Source organism: Arachis ipaensis, chromosome B03 (assembly GCF_000816755.2).
Source record: "Arachis ipaensis cultivar K30076 chromosome B03, Araip1.1, whole genome shotgun sequence".
Taxonomy (NCBI): Eukaryota; Viridiplantae; Streptophyta; class Magnoliopsida; order Fabales; family Fabaceae; genus Arachis; species Arachis ipaensis.
In genome coordinates, this window is record NC_029787.2 from 80140479 (window position 1) to 80154257 (window position 13779).

Sequence of the window (13779 nt, forward strand, 5' to 3'; positions counted from 1 at the left end):
AAATAGGGTTTAGGGTTTTTTTTTTTTTTTTTTGCAAAAAATAAACAAAATGGAAAAACTGCTTACCTCTGACGTGGTGTGGACCTCGGCGGCAACGACACAATGACGGTGGTAGGTGGAGACGCGGCAGAGTTAGGCTCCTAGACTCCCACAGCATTGCCGAACACCTTTTACAATGCGACAGCGACAGAAGAGGGTTTCAGCAACCACCAATGTGAGAGAGAGAGAGAGAGATATTGAGAGAGAGAGAGAGAATTTCCAAAATGCGGGGGAAGGAACTCATGTTTTAAATTTATCCCAAATTTACCATCGAATTTATTTGCGAAAAACTCCGACAGTAAAGATATGATGGTTACTAAAATGACGCATTTTATTTTTTGGCGTTACCATCGGATTTTTTCACTGGTAAATCTGACAAGGTATTGTTGGCGCCATAAAATTCTCCACTCGCGCCAAAATTTACGGTTGGATTTTGGACAGACGGTAATATTTTGGCTAGACAAAATATCATAGTAATCCCACATAAACTTCGATGTTAAATTAGCCAAAAACGTCCCACGCAAAATTTGACGGTAATCAGCAAGTTTCATGTAGTGTAAATTTTGCCCAAATTAGTTGCCTTCTTCCCTGGATGAATTCTTCATATATAACTTTTCAAACAGGGTTGATATCATCTTTAATGATATTCTTCTCATTATTGTTGTTTTACACAATACAAACTCACTAATTTGGTCATCCCTAATTTTTTCCAAAGATAGTAGGTTATATTTCATTAATTATTGAAAAATAAAATACAAAGATGTCCAAAAGTAGAACAGCATAATAAAAGGTGGAAATTTTTCAAAACAATACACTGAAGGTATTCATCCAACGGTGCATGGTCGAAAAACGAAGAAAAATATTAAAGAAGAAAGAATGATAAACCAAATTGAATGAAACTAAGAGATTGCCTCATGGAGATGACGATCTAAACTGGGAGTTCTTTGGATTTCACGGAGCAACTTGACAGAGCTTGCTAGAATGGCAGCGGCATTGAAGTAGAACCTTAAAAAATTAACTGGTTGCGAGCTTTCCAGCAGTTCCAGCAAATGATGGCAAGCAATTGAGGATTATGGTCAGCATTCTTCAACGGGTTAAGCATCTCTGTAGATGCAGTCCACCATGTCCAAAAGTCGTTACGGCTTTGAGGGGGAAGACAGTCACGAAGATAACGCGCAGACCATACTTCTTTGATTCTAGAGCAATCGATCAAACAATGAGTGATGGTTTCTATTGCTTCATGGCAGCAGGGGCATATTGGCGATATAGATGGGATGCGGTGGTGAATCTGAGCAAGCACCGGAAGCCGACCATGGAGAGCTTTCCAGATAAATAGCTTAATTTTGTGAGGCAAGTTCAACTTCCATAGATCAATCCACGGCTTTTTCTGCTGCATATAATTAGGGCAAAGCTTTGGAGATGGATGGTGAAATACATAGCCAATTCTAGAACCTGAAGCTATATCATATTACTTGGATTTGTTCAAATCTCATTGCAATTTATCGCTACTTTGCTGAATTTTAACTGACAAAATCTTGTCTGCAACATCTTGGAGAAATAATTCTTGAATGAGATTCTTATTCCAATTCCTATTTTCAGTAATTAGGTCTTTAACTCTTTGAACCAACTCAGAAATAGCCTGTCTGTTTGGCATGTCAGAAATCATTAAAGAATATGGAGGAGGCAGCCAAGGATCCTCAAAGGTTCAGATATTTTCTCCAGTACCCACAGCCCAGTTAAGACCTTTTTCAACAATCTTTTGGCCTTCCAATATGCTCCTCCATCCCCAAGAAGGTAAGACTCCAATTTCTGCAGTTATAGCATTACCATTGCTAAAGTATTTACCTCTTAAGATTTTGGATAATAGGGAAGTAGCCTGTATTACGAATCGCCAAAACTGTTTTCCTAAAATTGCTAGGTTTTTTATTTTGAGACCTTTAAATCTAAGGCCTCCTTCTCTTCATGGGTGAGTCATAGTGTCCCAGATAATCCAAGTCATACGCCTTTTAGAACCTGTTTGTCCCCACCAGAACTGAGAAAGTAGAGAGTAAATTTCTGAAATTAAACTATCAGACAACTTGAAGCAAAACAATGTATAAATAGGACTAGCTTTTCTCACTACTTTAGGCAATATCTGTCTACCACCCGATGATAGAAGATTGCGCTCCCACCCTTGGATTCTTTTTTGAACCTTCTCTTTGATCATACTAAAAGAAGCCTTTTAGATTTAGAGACTGTAGAAGGAAAATCAAGGTATCTATCCTGGGCCCAATATGATTAATATTCATAGAGTTAGTCAGTAGTGTACGAGTAATGGAGGAGTGTTGTGGCTAAATAATACAGCAGATTTATTAAGATTTACCCTCTGGCCACTGATGCTTTCATAAGAATTCAATAAATGTAGGATGTTTGAACATGCTTTAGGATTAGCCTTACAGAATAAGATGGAATCATCAGCAAAGAGGAGGTGGTTGGAGTTCGTCTCACCCCGGTGAACTTCACTTCAAAATTCAAAAAAAAAATAGCTAACTCAAATTCTTAAGCTTCACAACAGACAATGGTAACAATTATCATCGTCTCCAGAGTATATAAGAGTACACAAGAGTACACAAGAATAAGTTATATTTTTATTGGAGAAATAATGGTTTTTTTAAATTTATAATGAGAAAAAATGCTTGTTAAATATGACTTATTTCTGTGTATCTAGGTATAATAATGGTTTCCATTTCCACCAACAATGTTGAAGAATTCGTAGTTGTTGTCTGTGTATTTTTGTATACTCCTATGTACTTTTAAAGACGATGATAATGGCTTAAAAATGTTTCGTGGATTTTGAAAAAAAATTGAAGTGAAGTTCACCAGGGGTTAGGCGAACTCTATAATTTTTATAGAGTTCGCCGACGGGTTAGGTGAACTCTATAAAAAATAAAGAGTTTGCCGGGGAATGTGGCTAACTCGCCCTAAATCCAAAGAAAAAAAACGTATTTGAAAAATTAAAGTTAAAAAATCAGGGATAGAAAAATAATTATTTTTGTTATTTTATTTCTGAAAAAAATTCTATTATATTGTGGTGGATCTAGGTCGAATATTGGTCTCAAAAAACTTTGAGAGGCAAGTTGATATCTCAAAAATAACTCTTGGAAGCCAACAACTTTTAGTATTTTGGCCATCATTTTGGCCAACCCAAAATTCTAAATTATCATTTTACTAATTTATGTGTGTAAATTCTTAAAAACGTGGATATAAATTGATTTATGGGTACAAACAGTATTGGTTCATATGTTCAAAATTCTAATAAATATATATATGTAAATTATATACTTTTTGTGTGCAAAATATTTGAAAATATAGGTGCAAATTATTACTAGCTAAGTGCTTGCCAAAAATGATAATATTTACTGGACATGTACCATTGCTTATCTCAAAATGTTTCAAAAACAAACCAACTTAAGTTGATGTAGTGGTTAGCTCACTAGCTCCTTTAAGCAAATGTTAAAAAATTTGAATCTCGCCTTATGTATAAAATTCCTCTAGGGGTGGCAATAGGGCAGGAAATGATGGATTTTTGCCCTACCCGATCTCGTCCCGCCCTATAATAATACGCATAGAACTCGCCCCGTTCTTATATGTGGATACTAAAAAATTGAATCCTAATCCGTCTCCGCGAGTACCCACCCTGCCCCTATCGGCCCCTATAACTGTTAAAATACAACAAATAAAATTAAATTTCATAATTTACATTTGCAGAACCTCTAACACCCTACCACACAGAACCTTACGCTCGAGTTGTAAAGCATAGGTGGTGAGGTATTACGACTTTTAAAAAATAAAATATATACATAGTAATAGTTGGAAGAAATTTTATAACAAGGAGCCTTTGAAGGAAAATTTAAAACAAAGGGCGCAACGCTCACGTAAACGGAAAACTTGCGTAAAAAAAATGTAATATATATATATATATATATGAATAATAAAAAGAAAGTGTTAAAAGATACAAAATATTCAAGCTCCAGGCTCAATCTGCGAAGCCAAGGTTGGCCGAAGAATATTTGCATAAATATACATAACCCAAGACAGACAAAACAATAACCTGTTTCTCCACATCGACCTCTAAGAGGGACAAAGTACAATTAAACATACAGAAGAGAATCTAAGTATAGAATACTAAATGTAAGCTCAAAACACAGAGTCCCAAATATAACACTTCGCTTGCAGGATGAACTCCAGACGCTTACTGAGGTGCCTCTCGACCTTCATCTGAAAATAACAACATATATATGGTATGAGAACCAGAGGTTCTCAGCATGGTAACAATGCCCACATAACTAACATATAAGATCCCAGGAAAGCCGAAGGCAATCCTAAAACTTTCGACAAGGATTCAAACTTAAAACTATTCTTTACAACCATAAATAAGCCATAAACAAAGTGGGGTAGTTAAGGGTTCAAAAATTCTAACTCAACCAAACTTGATTCCTTAGCTTCACGCCTTCCTCCGTTCCTGCCTAACTCCAAAGCACAGACAACCAAAATACAGACAAAGCAAACACAAGTAGAATATAATTACAACAGGTAGCAAGTTTAGTGAGTAAGCATAATAATCACATAGGCAAGTCCAATTAATGCAAAATCAAACAAGACACACAAATGCATATGATGCAAGCCTGTCCTATGGATGATGATATCATCTGTCAGTTATATAGCTAACTCGACACATCCTGGTAGCTAACCATGGACAAAAACACCCATTGCAGAGTGGTGCACGAATCTCCACGCTTCGTACAACTGAACCAGCAAGTGCACTGGGTCATCCAAGTAATACCTGAGCGAGTCAGGGTCGATTCCACGAGGATTGTGGTTTGAAGCAAGCTATGGTTATCTTGCAGGTCTTAGTCAGGCGGATAGAAGAGTTGTTGGATTTGTTTAAATGCAGTTTGATTGTTTAAAGGTAAATAAAGAAAAAGCATAATCAAAACTCAGAAGTCATGTAAACTATGATAAGAAGGTGGTTAAGACTTGGAGATGCTTTGTCCTTCTGGATTAACTCTGGTATTAATGTCTTCTTCAAATGTGAATGAATGACAGGCTGTATGTGATTGACGCTGGTTTGAGTAGCCGCCAATACTCCTCCAGAGCTGAACACCAGGGTTAGTGCGCATCCAGTCTGATTGAGGGTGAAGTTTCGACAGTCCATTCTCCTTAATGATCCTACTCAAAATGCCACTGATGGGGGATTTTTGTCGGTATAGAATTTCACAATAAATTCTCGTTGCAAGTATAGTTCTAAACCAACAATGAATCCTCACATCAAATTTAATATGGTTGTCACTAGTTCAATTCCTAATAAAATAACCGAGAGTATTAATCACGGGTCATTCTCCCTAGGAATTACAATGAAGTACTTTATTATTGACTATGAAGGAATGTTTTGAGGTTTTTATAATAAGGGGAAAGAAATGTAAATAGCAAAAGAAATAAGCTAAATACTAAGAAAGCTCTTGGAAAGGAATGAGAATTATAAGTCCTATCCTCATTATCATCATCAATTGTGACAAGAATTGTCCATTGCTCCACTTAGTTAACCTCTAACTATGAAGGTAAGTCAAGTGGATATAATCAACTTGAGTCCACAAGTCCTAGTCAAATCCTAAGAAAAGACTAGCTTTAGTGGCATTCAAATCAACTAGCAACTTCCAATTATCAATCAACAAAAGAGTTTGATAACTCAAGAGTCTCCAATTACTCAACTCAAGCCAAGAGGAGAAAAATCTACTCTAAAATCTAACCAAGCATTTTATCAAACATTTGGAAGGCATAAAAGGGAAGCACAATAAAATGACAAGAAATATAAAATCTAACACTACCAAATGCAAGGAAATAACACTAACAAAGCAATTAAACAATAAAGGAACATAAAACATGAAATTGTATTAAAAGAAATTAAAATCAACAAAGTGCTCATAGATATGAAGGTAGCAAAATAGAAGAAATTAACAAGAAGAACTAAAAGAACAAAGATGTAGCAACAAGAAATTGAAAGGAAAAGTAGATGAAAACAAGAATTAAAATATAGATCTAAGAAGAAATTTAAATCTAATCTAACCTAATTCTAGAGAGAAGAGGGAGCTTCTCTCTCTAGAATCCTAACCTAAAACATAATGAAAAATTAAAAACTATCACTACTTGATTCATTCCCCTTCAATTCCTGGGTTCAATAGCATCAGAAATGAGTTGGATTGGGCCCAAAATGAGCTAGAAATTGCTAGCCACGAGTTGCTAAAAATGGCTCACGCTGATCCTGCGATGCGCACACATGGGCAACGCATGTGCGTCGCCTAAGGGCAAGGCAAATATGACAAAATGCATATTATTTTGAAGCCCCAGATGTTAGCTTTCCAACGCAACTAAAACCGCCTCATTTGGACCTCTGTAGCTCAAGTTATGATCATTTTAGTATGAAGAGGTCAGGATTGACAACTTCGCAATTCCTTCATTTCTTCATGAGTTCTCCATTTTTACATGCTTTTTCTTCATTCCTTCAATCCAATCTTTGCCTTCTAATCCTGAAATCACTTAACAAACATATCAAGGTATCGAATGGAATTAAAGTGAATTAAATTTATCAATTTTTGGGTCTAAAAAGCATGTTTTCACTCTAAAGCACAATTTAAGGAGAATTTAGAAAACCATACTATTTTAGTGAATAAATGTAGGAAAAGTTGATAAAATCCCCTAAATTAAGCACAAGATAAACCACAAAATTGGGGTTTATCAGCCACAAACAAGGTCGAATCTTCCGAATCAGAGAATGCTGCTCCTTTGGGTTCTAGCCTCTACCACAGAGACCCTATTCTCCCCATACCTCGGCTAAACTGGTGTCTCGAGAAGTCCCCAACAAAGTCGTGGATTAGTCGTCTGAGAGATGTATAATCAAGCTGGCGGTTCGACGCTTTCCAGTCATGTATTCACACGAACCCAAGTAGACACGGGTGGTTCTCAAGCACGCGGTCTTAGTATGAAGAACGGAGCTGATTGTCACGGATCATCCTATCCATCATGTTGAAGAACGAATATACATCTTAGAATTAAATCAAACACAGATTGAAGAGAAACAGTAATACTTTTATTAATTCATAGAACTCAGCAGAGCTCCTCCCTTCAACCTAGGAGGTTTAGAAACTCATACTGATAGGAAATACAATGATGGAATTCGAAATATGCTAGAAAAGATCCTAAACAAGTGTGATCTTCTCCCTTAAATATTAAACTAATGACTAATAAGGGTAAAATAGTCTTTTTAGTGTTAAAATCCACCTCTGGGGCCCACTTGGTGAACGTTTGGGCTAAGCTTTGATGAGATCCACATGCTAGGAGGCCTCTAGGGCGTTGAACGCTGGCTAGGGGGTCCTCTCTAGGCGTTTGGACGCTGGTCTCTTCTCCTTGGGCGCTGGACGCCTGAAAGGGGGCAGGAGGCTGGCGTTAGACGCCAGTTTTGGGCTTTCTAATCTAAAGCAAAGTATGGACTATTAAACATTGTTGAAAAGCTCTGGAAGTCATCTTTCCACGGCCATTAAGAACGCTCCATTTGGACTTCTAAAGCTCCAGAAAAGCCCTTCCGAGTGCAAGGAGGTCAGATCCGGACAGCATCTGCAGTGCTTTCTCTGTCTCTGAATCAGACTTTTACTCCAGTTCCTCAATTTCAGCCAGAAATTATCTAAAATTGCATAAAAACGTGCAAACTCAAAGTAGAATCCAAAAAATGTGAATTTAACACTAAAACCTATGAAAACTTAATGAAAACTAAACAAAACATGCTAAAAGCTATATAAAAATGATGCCAAAAAGCGTATAAAATATCCGCTCATCACAACACCAAACTTAAACTGTTGCTTGTCCCTAAGCAACTGAAAACACAGTAGGATAAAAAGAAGATTTAGATACAATAAATCTCAGAGTTTCTAATGAAGCTCAGTTTCAATTAGATGAGCGGGACTTAGTAGCTTTTTGCTTCTGAATAGTTTTGGCATCTCACTATCCATTGAAACTCAAAAATGTTGGTCTCTTTAGGAACTTAGAATCCAGATGATATTATTGACTCTCCTAGTTCAGTTCTTTTTTATTCTTGAACACATCTTTTAGAGTCTTGGCCGTAACCCTAAGCACTTTATTTTCCAGTATTACCACCGGATACATAAATGCCACAGACACTTTAACTAGGTGAACCCTTTCGGATTGTGATTAAGCTTTGTTAGAATCCCTAGATAGAGGTGTCCAGAGTTCTTAATCACACTCTGTTTGCTTTGGACCACGACTTTAACTGCTCAGTCTCAAACTTTTCACTTGACACCTTCACACCACAAGCACATGGTTAGGGACAGCTTGGTTGAGCCGCTTAGGCCAGAATTTTATTTCTTGTAGGCCCTCCTAATCACTAATGCTCAAAGCCTTAGATTCTTTTACCCTCATCTTTTGGTTTAAAGGGTTACTGGCTTTTTGCTCTTGCCTTTTAGTTTAAAGAGCTATTAGCTTTTTCTGCTTTTTATTTTTTTCATTTTTTTTGCCATTATTTTTTCTTTTTTTCTCTCTTTTTTTTGCACGCATATATTATTTTTTTCTTTTGCAATATGCTTTTTCTTTTTCTTTTTGCTGCTTTTTCTTACTTCAAGAATTAATTTTTTTTTTCAGATTACCAATAATACTTTTCCTTTTTCATCATTCTTTCAAGAGTCAACATTCTAAAATTCTAACTTCAAATATGCACTGTTTATTCATACATTCAGAAAACAAAAGCAATGCCACCACATTAAAATAATTGAACTACTCTTATTATAAACTTGAAGTTCATGTATCTCTTAATTCCTTTCAATTAAATTTTTTTTTTAAGCAAGGTGAGAGATATATGAAACATTTTATAGCCTTAAGACATAAATGCAAATGATCATGCAACAAGAACAAGAGAACAAACAATACAACATAACAGAAAATAGAAAAATACAAAAGAAAAAGAGATAAAGAGAACGAATCCACCTTTAATGGTGGCGGCTAGTGCTCCTCCTTGAGGATCCAATGTGGTGCTTGATCACTTTAATGTCACTCCTTTGCCTTTGTTGTTCTTCCCTCATAGCCCTTTGATCTTCTCTAATGGATCTTTGGTCTTCCCGTATTTCATTGAGGATAGTGAAATGCTCTTGATGCTCCATCCTCAACTGATTCATGTTGGAGCTCAATTCTCCTATAGAAGTATGCCATTGATTCCAATAGCTTTAAGGAGGAAAATACATCCCTTGAGGTATCTCAGGGATCTCATGATGAAGCAGCTGCACAGGCTCTTGTGCATGCTCTCTTGTTTGCTCCATCCTCTTCTTAGTGATGGGCTTGTCCTCCCCAATGGAGATATCTCCTTCTATGACAATTTCAGCTGAATTGCATAGATGACAGACGAGGTGTGGAAATGCCAACTTTGTATTGGTGGAAGGCTTCTCAGTTATCTTGTACAATTCTTGAGGAATCACCTCATGTACTTCCACCTCACTTCCAATCATGATGCAACGGATCATGATGGCTTTGTCAATGGTCACTTCTAACCAATTGCTAATAGGAATGATAGAGCATTGGATGAATTCCAACCATCTTCTAGCTATGGGCTTGAGGTCACGCCTTCTTAGTTGAATGGGCTTGCCTTGGGAATCCCTTTTCCACTGTGCTCCTTCCACACAGATGTCTGAGAGCACTTGATCCAGTCTCTGATCAAAGTTGACTCTTCTAGTGTAAGGATGTGGGTCTCCTTGCATCAGAGGCAAGTTGAATGCCAATCTCACACTTTCTGGGCTGAACTCTAAGATTCTCCCTCGGACCATGGTGCTCCAATTCTTTGGATTTGGGTTCACACTAGTGTCATAGTTTTTAGTAACCCATGCATTAGCATAGAACTCTTGCACCATTAAGATCTCAACCTCTTGGATGGGATTGGTTAGGACTTCCCAACCTCTTCTCCGGATCTCTCTTCGGATTTTCGGATACTCATTCTTCTTGAGCTTGAAAGGGACCTCAGAGATCACTTTCTTCTCTGCCATTACTTTATAGAAGTGGTCTTGGTGGGTTTTAGTGATGAATCTCTCCATCTCCCAAGATTCAGAGGTGGCAGCTACTGTCTTTCCTTTCCTCTTTCTCGAGGATTCTCCAACCTTGGATGCCATAAGTGGTAATGGAAAGCAAAAAGCAACACTTTTCCCACACTAAAGTTAAAAGCATTGCTCGTCCTCGAGCAAAAATAAAGAAAAGAGAAGAATGGAGTAGAAGAAGAAGAAAATAGAAGGAAATAGAGGGAGGGAGAGAGAGCTCGGCCAAATGGGTTTTGAGAGTGTATAAGAGGTGTGTGTATGAAGGGTGATGAAGAAGGGGTATTTATAGGTGGGGGTAGGGTTGGGTTCGGCCATTGGTGGGTAATTGGAAGGGAAATTTGATTTTGAAGTGGGTAGGGATTGGTGGGAGTTATGATGGTTTTGGAGAATTGATATGGATATGATTCGGCTAGGGTTTATAGGGAAGTGTGTATGGGAAAGTGTGAAAGAGAGAAAGAAAAAGTGGGGTAGGTAAAGATGTTGTGGGACCCACTAGTCCTGAGAGGCTAGGAAATTCAGATTTTCTACCCTCTGTACTGGCGTTTGAACGCCCAGGGTCTACTCCCTAGCTGGCGTTCAACGCCAGCTATGCTGCCCATTGTGAGCGTTGAACGCCCAGGGTCTGCTCCCGGGCTGGCGTTCAACTTCAACAACACTCCATCCAGAGTGTTCTGTTTCCACTACTTAACAGTTCTGTCTCTGTTCTGACTGCTGCACATGATCATGAACCTAAAATAACTTGAAAAAAAAACAAAATGAAAGAAAATAACAATAATTAATTAAGGTTGGGTTGCCTCCCAACAAGCACTTTTTTAACGTCATTAGCTTGACGGTTAGCTCCTTACGGAGGTGAGTATGGGCTCAGAATTTCACCCCTTACAGTGAATTTTCTTCCTGTCTTTTCATGAATGAGGCATTAGCATAGAACTCTTGCACCATTAAGATCTCAACCTCTTGGATGGGATTGGTTAGGACTTCCCAACCTCTTCTCCGGATCTCTCTTCGGATTTTCGGATACTCATTCTTCTTGAGCTTGAAAGGGACCTCAGAGATCACTTTCTTCTCTGCCATTACTTTATAGAAGTGGTCTTGGTGGGTTTTAGTGATGAATCTCTCCATCTCCCAAGATTCAGAGGTGGCAGCTACTGTCTTTCCTTTCCTCTTTCTCGAGGATTCTCCAACCTTGGATGCCATAAGTGGTAATGGAAAGCAAAAAGCAACACTTTTCCCACACTAAAGTTAAAAGCATTGCTCGTCCTCGAGCAAAAATAAAGAAAAGAGAAGAATGGAGTAGAAGAAGAAGAAAATAGAAGGAAATAGAGGGAGGGAGAGAGAGCTCGGCCAAATGGGTTTTGAGAGTGTATAAGAGGTGTGTGTATGAAGGGTGATGAAGAAGGGGTATTTATAGGTGGGGGTAGGGTTGGGTTCGGCCATTGGTGGGTAATTGGAAGGGAAATTTGATTTTGAAGTGGGTAGGGATTGGTGGGAGTTATGATGGTTTTGGAGAATTGATATGGATATGATTCGGCTAGGGTTTATAGGGAAGTGTGTATGGGAAAGTGTGAAAGAGAGAAAGAAAAAGTGGGGTAGGTAAAGATGTTGTGGGACCCACTAGTCCTGAGAGGCTAGGAAATTCAGATTTTCTACCCTCTGTACTGGCGTTTGAACGCCCAGGGTCTACTCCCTAGCTGGCGTTCAACGCCAGCTATGCTGCCCATTGTGAGCGTTGAACGCCCAGGGTCTGCTCCCGGGCTGGCGTTCAACTTCAACAACACTCCATCCAGAGTGTTCTGTTTCCACTACTTAACAGTTCTGTCTCTGTTCTGACTGCTGCACATGATCATGAACCTAAAATAACTTGAAAAAAAAACAAAATGAAAGAAAATAACAATAATTAATTAAGGTTGGGTTGCCTCCCAACAAGCACTTTTTTAACGTCATTAGCTTGACGGTTAGCTCCTTACGGAGGTGAGTATGGGCTCAGAATTTCACCCCTTACAGTGAATTTTCTTCCTGTCTTTTCATGAATGAGCTCCACATGCTCTAAAGACAGGACACGACTCACTGTATGTGGTATGACTGGCTTTTTGGTGAAGACAACTCTCATGCCAAGTGAGAGGTCTTTAGTGGGGACTTTCTTGTACCTCCAGCCTTTAGGTACTTTCTTCCGAGTACCTTTGTTTTCAGTGCTTGTTAATGGCTGCCCATCAGCAAACTTAGAATTGATGTTTGGGGGCTTAGTAAAGTGATAAACCACTATTTTATGGTTTATCTTGTGCTCAATTGAGTGAATTTTATCAACTCTTCACCCACTTATTCATACTATTTGCATGGTTTTACATTTGCCTTCCTAATTATGTGCTTTGATTGAAAACATGCTTCTTTACCATTAAGTTCCCTATGTTTAATCCTCTCCTATTACCATGCCTTGATATGTGTGTTAAGTGATCTCAGAGATTACAGGGCATGAATGGCTCAGAGGATAGAAAGGAAGCATGCAAAAGTGGAAGGAATACAATAAGTTGGAGAAATTGCCAAGCTATCCAACCTGACCTCTTCACACTCAAACAGCTATAACTTTAGCTACGAAGGTCCAAACGATGCGGTTCTAGTTGCGTTGGAAAGCTAACGTCCGGGGCTTCGATTTTATATATAATATACCATAGTTTCTCTGATTCTAAGTGATGCGAACGCGTCACCCATGCGGCCGCATCGCAGTGGCAAAAATCAGCGTGTTTGAATTCGCAACCAGCGAATTCTGGGCTGTTTCTGACCCAGTTCTCGACCCAGAAAACACAGATTAGACGCTATAAAGTGGGGGAATACATTCATACATGAATAGGCTTTCACATTCACAATTTTAGGAGTAGATGTAGTTTTTAGAGAGAGAGGTTCTCTCTTCTCTCTTAGGATTAGGATTTAGGACTTCTCTCAGTTTTAGGAGTGACTCTCAATCCCAGGTTCAATGTTCTTTTTATTTTTCCTAATTTAATTTATGAAAGTCCATGTCAGATTTAAGTTCTTTTGTGAATGCAATTTGAGGTATTTCAGTTTAATATTGCTTTCTTTTATTTACATGATTATTGCTTCCCATCTGAAGGCATTCTTATTCCAGTAGATTTACTTTTCCCTTTTGGTTTTGGTTAAGAAATCAGTAACTCAGGAGTTATCCAATTCAACAGCATAATTGATAATTGTTATCTTGCCAATTGAGTTAAACTTCAATAATCCCAATCTTTTCTTAGGAAATAAATAGGATTCGAAGATCAAACCAATTTATCCCTTGACTTTCCTTTGCTTTAGTAAAGGTCAACTAAGTGGAATTAAGATTCAACTTTCATTGTTATTGATAAGGATAACTAAGTCTGGACTTTCAATTTCTCATACTTTGCCCAAAAGTTTGCTTTGCAGTATTTATTTATTTTTAATTGCCATTTAAATTATTTGTCATATTTGTTCCTCATTCTTGAAACCTCGAATTTACAATCTCCATAACCAATAATAAGAACATACTTCCCTGCAATTCCTTGAGAAGACGACCCGAGGTTTAAATACTCGGTTATCAATTTCAAAGGGGTTTGTTACTTGTGACAACCAAAACGTTTGTATGAAAGGACTT